The sequence below is a fragment of the Chiloscyllium plagiosum genome, chromosome 6 (assembly GCF_004010195.1).
Source record: "Chiloscyllium plagiosum isolate BGI_BamShark_2017 chromosome 6, ASM401019v2, whole genome shotgun sequence".
NCBI classification, from domain to species: Eukaryota; Metazoa; Chordata; class Chondrichthyes; order Orectolobiformes; family Hemiscylliidae; genus Chiloscyllium; species Chiloscyllium plagiosum.
In genome coordinates, this window is record NC_057715.1 from 103,386,725 (window position 1) to 103,393,011 (window position 6,287).

The window sequence follows — 6,287 nt, forward strand, 5'->3', positions numbered from 1 at the left end:
TGCACTTCTGCAGTGTCATCTCATTATTTCAATATACCAAACAGTCTCTCAGCATCTCATTCAGTGTTAATCCAAAATCACCTGCCTCTGCCAATCGTTGTAACCTCTTCAAAAATCCTGATATGGATTCCCCTGGTTGTCGAACTGCCGAATAAAACTAATAGCATCTCAGAATTAGAGGAGGTGTTGTCATATCCCTTAACTAAATCCATCAACTCTCGAAAAGTTTTAATATCTGGTGCTTCAGGGGAAGTTAGGCTTCTGATAACCGAAAATGCTACGGGTGCGCAAGCAGTCAGAAGAATTGTTTGTTGCTTTTTATCTGCCCCAATGTCATTTGCCCAAATAAAGTAACGCATACTTTCTGTGTACTGGATCTAGTCCTCGGTGTCAGGATCGAACAAGCTCAAATAAAGACACAATGCCAGAAATGCTTACCCCAACTCAAAGATGACTGTTGGGAGTGAATTTTCTTCAGGAGCACACTGTTTTCTGTTATCGCCACTGAAATAACTCCACAGAGGCCGATATCCTGTCACCAAGTCACCTGTTATTTATACATGCACAGTACATGGACTCTGACCAGCAAGTTCAGAACCAGACCCAAAAATGAGGAGAATTCCTGCAACTTCTGTTTTTTTAAAAATTTTTTTTAACAGCATGTTGCCAGAAATGCTTACCCCAACTCAAAGACAATTAGTGCGAGTGAGTGTTTTCAGGAGCAAGCTTTTATTTGGTGGCCACTGAGTAAATTCCACAAAGGCCAATATCCCGTTACCAAGACACCCTATTTACAAGCAGAGAGTCCTTAACACTGATCCAGCTCCCTCAGAGCCAGCTCTCAGAGTGAACAGAACCCCTGACACTTCTGTTTTTTTTCTTTTTTTTAACAACCGCCTAACTTTGGTGGTGCTTATTTTTCCCCAGCACCCATGTTGTATATGTGCAGGTGCGAGACCCAGTGAAAGACACAAGGTGAATGAATCTTTATTTGGTTTCCACCACCAGAAAGAAAAGAAACACCCAAGTGGCCTGTGACAAGCAGTGCCCTTCACATCAAAGGGCAATGCTGTGTGATCAAATAGTGAAGGGGAGGACAGGGATTAAATCAAAATAGAGTTGGAGGGAGAAATGATGCACTCCACTCCCTGCGGCACCCACCTCTCCCTGAACAGCTCAAGGGTGTTGGTGGACACCGCGTGCTCCTTCTCCAGAGACACTCAGGCTCTAACATGACCGTGGAAGGCAGTCGGCCCTAACGACCCCCTCCATGGCCTGAAGACTCCTGTTTATTTTTTTTTCAAAACAGTGAAGGGGAGGGTACACACTCGTACTTATTTATTTATTTTTTTCTTGTCTTTTGTTAATTTTTTTTTTCTTAATTAACCCCCACACTACCGCCTAACTGCGGTAGTGTTTATTTTTCCCCAGCACCCATGGTGTGTGTGTGTGCAGGTGTGAGACACAGTGAAAGACACAAAGTGCACGAATCTTTATTCAAATTCCACCACCAGGAAGATAGGAAAATACCCGGGTGGCCAGTGACAAACACTGCCCTTCACATCAGAGGGCAGTGCTGTGTGATCAAAACAATGAAGGGGAGGGTAGGGACTAAATCAAAATAGAGTTGGAGGGAGTAATGATGTACTCCACTCCCTGCGGCACCCACCTCTCCCTGAACAACTCCAGGGGTGTTGGTGGACACCGCGTGCTCCTTCTCCAGAGACATTCAGGCTCTAACATAACCATGGAAGGCAGTCGGCCCTAATGACCCCCTCCATGGCCTGAAGATTCCTGTTTATTTCTGTCAGCAAGGACTCCCTGATTGGCCCAGGTTAAAAGCTCCAATCAGAGAACCCATATCCAAAGAGATCCACCTGGCCAACCTTATTTCAAACACTAGTTTAATAACATTATATTGGAGGATATGTTTGATTAAAAGCATGGATCAATACAAGAAATAAAAGACAAATTTCCTATATTGTTATTTTAATATACATTTAACACTGATTAGCAAATTTTTAAAAAAAGTTAAATCTGGGATAATAAATTAAAACAGCATAGCCTCGGACATCAAGGCACAACACCACAGTAATCCATGCAGTTAGGAAGTATGCATGATCAACCTGGGATGACTGATTTCCTGCTATTTTTGTGGCCTTTGCACAGAACTTCCCCAGAATTCACCAAGCAATAAATCACAGTATCGCCCACTTCTTACTATTCTGAGTTGCAGTGAACTAGAGCTGCAATAATTTGCAATATCACATCCAAAAGAAAGATTTTCAACAATCAAATCTCCAGTATTTATGTAATTTAAGAAATGGTGGCAATTTCAATTGGCTTTTTTAAAAAAAAATTGTGTTCCTTTTTTCATATGATTTGTTCAGCAACAATCGTCTGATATGCATCGAAAGTATTGTACAAAGAAGGTACCATTTAAATAAATGTAATTATGCACCGATCCAAAAGACGTTATGGAACGTAATTCTTCATTTTCCCAATTACATCACCTCCTCCTTACGCCCTGCTCTTATGATTTGTAAATTTCACATTATATTGCAAAAGTAGTGTAGCATCTGGGAAGGAACTAAGCAAGACCAAACAATCCTTAAGACATTTACCGCAAAGGAAGCATTGTTCAGAGCATCTATGCTTCTAAAATTACCAGCCACGTTTATTGACTGTTTCATAATCATAAAGCAAAGTAAAATTAACGCAGAGCATATCACATTAAAAAAAGCAAACATATTTTGAATTAACAAAGGAAGTCACTGTTATTGATGCAAACTTAAAAGCACGATTTCTGTACACTATTTATGGTATTTACCTTCTGTGAGGGTTCAGGTTTTCATTTCTTACTTTATTTCCTCATTTACCTATAAATATTTTAGAATCTGTTACTAGTGCAGATGAGGGAATTTACCACGACGATGGCTCATCCACAGGGAAGCATCCAACAGTTTGAACTGGGGTTTAGATGCAATAGAATAAAGCTTTTTGACACATTTTCCAGTTGTGGACTTGATTCTCAGTTCCTCCCATATTGTTCTGTTGATGAAAAGGGGAGATGGTTGCATAACAATAATGTTAATGGTCTAATAATCTTGAGGCCCAGACTAACGATCTGGGGACAGTGCGTTCAAATGGCACCACAGTAGCTGATTGGAATTTGAATTTAATTGATAAATCTGCAAAGTAAAGTTAGTGTCTGTGATGGTGACTATGACAATGATTACAATTCATTTTTTGTAAAATCCTGGTTCACTGATGTCCTTTAAAATCTGCCATACTCATCTAGTCTAACCCCTACCACACTAGATCCATAGGAGTGCACATGACTCTTAATTTCCCTCTGAAATGGCCTGGCAAGCCACTCAGAACGAGGGCAGTAGGGATGGGCAACAAAAACATTGGCCTTGACAGCGACTCCTGCATCCCACGAAAGAATAAAAATATTATTGCCCCTGCCTGAATCTGCAGTGGCACTCCCTACAACATGACTAACAGTCACTGGAAATTTTGCATGGTTGCTCCTGCTGATAGAAAGCATGATTGCCATTGTATTCTCTCTCTCTCTTTCCATCCTCATATCACAATTAAGCTACTTTCAACACTCTTTCCTTCACACAGTTTTCCAGGCTCTCTGTTTAGCTTTGCTTTTGCAGCCTTTTTCCCTGCTATCTCTGTCTTTCTGTCTCATCTGATTGAAACATGCCGTTGGAACATGGCATTTTGCATCACCACATCTTGATCCTTTGCACATTGATAACCTGCCTTTCCTTGCTTGTCAGATAATGTTTTGAAAGCGTATCTCAACAAAGCATCTGCATTGAACAGAAATAAGGTGCATTGCCATTTTTTTCCACACCACTGTCATCCTATCCTAAAAAAAAAGATTACAGCTGTCAGCATACAGTTCAAACTCCCTGTGCCACACTTTCCATTTCACGCTGATGGTACTTACAACACCCATCAGAGCAAATCGCTCAATTCCCTGGTTTGCAGACTTAATAGCTCCATCGAATGCACACTCCTAAATGTCTTTGTACTTATGACTATGTTTCTCCTTCTCCCCATTGTCATATCTCAGGCTGAATGAACAATACAGTTGTAGATTTAATTTTGACAAAGAAATCAATAAAGTTTTAGTGGAACTTTCCTAATGCAGCTGCTGCATGTGCTATTTAACCTTGCACCCTACACAGTACAGTTTTCATTTCAACTTCTCATCCAAATGCTGTATTTCTTTTGTTATAACAAGATGAGTGGGAGGTCCTGGCTCCCCTTCTGTTTAGTAGCCTCTCGGTTGGTCACAACACATTTCTTGTATTTTTATTTTTTAGCTCGCAGTGAAGAAAACCTAGTGAACTACATCAAAAATGAAGTGTAATTTCCTTTGTTTTTCCGAGTGAATGGGGGTGGAAATGTATTACCGACAACCCTCCCCAAAAACAACATCAAGAAGTCAAGAAAACAAAAACAGAAGTACACAGATAAGGAGCTTAAACAGAAAGGGGCAGTGGTATCTGATAGGTATCTGGGAGGAAGGTAGGAGTAGATGCGGTTTCAAGTTTTTTAAAAGTGAAAGCTAAGTCCAATTGTTTTGTGCTGTCTTTTTCCTTCATAAAAGCTGACAAAGCTGTTCTGATGATGTCAGTGAATTATTGTTGTTGTTTCAATTGATGTTTATCAGCTAGTTTCTGAGCTTAAAGGAGATGAAAGAAAGACAGGGGAGTTTCCAGTAACCTTGCTGTTACTCATTTATATAAAAACTGAAAGAACTGTGGATGCTGTCAATCAGAAACAAAACAGAAGTTACTGGAAAAGCTGAGCAGGTCTGATAGCATCTGTGAAGAGAAATCAGAGTTAACGTTTTGGGTCCAGTGACCCTTCCTAAAAACCCTTCTGAGGAAGGGTCACTGGATCCGAAACATTAACTCTGATTTCTCTTCACAGATGCTGCCAGATTTGCTGAGCTTTTCGAACAATTTCTGCTTTTGTTACCAATCTATGCTGCTTTCTCCCTTCTTTTTGGCTCAAATATGGCTGGTTTGTATATGCCTCCATTGTATTTTTCAAACACTCCACATCTCTAATATGTGAAATTAGCATGCAAGTATGAGTAAAACAAGAGATACAAATTTCTTCATGCCTCTCTGAGATTCAGTGCCCATTGATTAAAAATGTCACTCCTGGATATCTGATTCTGAATATTCCATGTGGATTGCCTGGGTTTATGAGGTGACCTCAGCCACCATTTTGGGTCAGAAGTGTCCATTTTAAATAAATTTTAGTAAATGATAGTCTCAGATATTGAAGTCCAATGAGAAAAGTTGAATATTGACAGTCCAATTTATTACACTTGTAACAATATCTAACTATAATCACAGCACGTATCATTTCTTTCCATTGAAGGCAATGGGGAAACACAGCCAACCTTATAAATTATTTGAAAAACAATTAGTGAGCATGATTGTCTTGAGAATCTTTTTTAAAATTGTTAATATAATCACTGTCAAAGCTTCCATTTAGTGTGTTTTCCTAATTTCCCCATAGAAGGTTCAGGTGAGTTATCTTTCTGATGTGCTGCAAATCCAATGGTGCAGATACATCCACAACACTTTGAGAAAAGGGTTCTAGGATTTTGACTCAGCAATAGTGAAGAAACAACAAATATTTCCAAGACAAGATGGTATGTGACTTGGATGGGTGCTGTATATTTGGAATTCCCATACACCAGGTGCCCTTTTCCTTTAAGTTGGTAAAGGACATGGATTTAAAACTTGCTGTCTAAGAAACATTGATTTGTTGCCACATACATTTTGTACATAGTATAAAATGCAGCATCAGTGTACAGGTGATGGAGAAATATATGATTAACCAATGACCTGACAGTGAAGGCACACAAAAGTTGCAGTAATTATGTTTTTCAACAATATGGTTTATTCATAGTCATGTAAGTACATTATAGAAGAGTTGATGTCAGATATTGGAGCAAACACAATAAAAACATTGCATTTCTCAATTGGACAACTTATAAGTGTTTCCATCCAAAGCAAAATTGGAATGTTAAGAGTCAGATTGTAATGTCACGTGCACTCAAGCTTCAGAATATCGGAGGACAGTGCAAAGTGTACAAAGTTGCCACTTCCAGCACTATCCTGGTGACACACTTGATTACCAGCCTCCACCACATCCTCTAGTAACTCATTCTACACAGGTACCACCCTCTGCGTGAAAAAGTTGCCCCTTAGGTCTCTTTTATATCTTTCCCCTCTCACCCT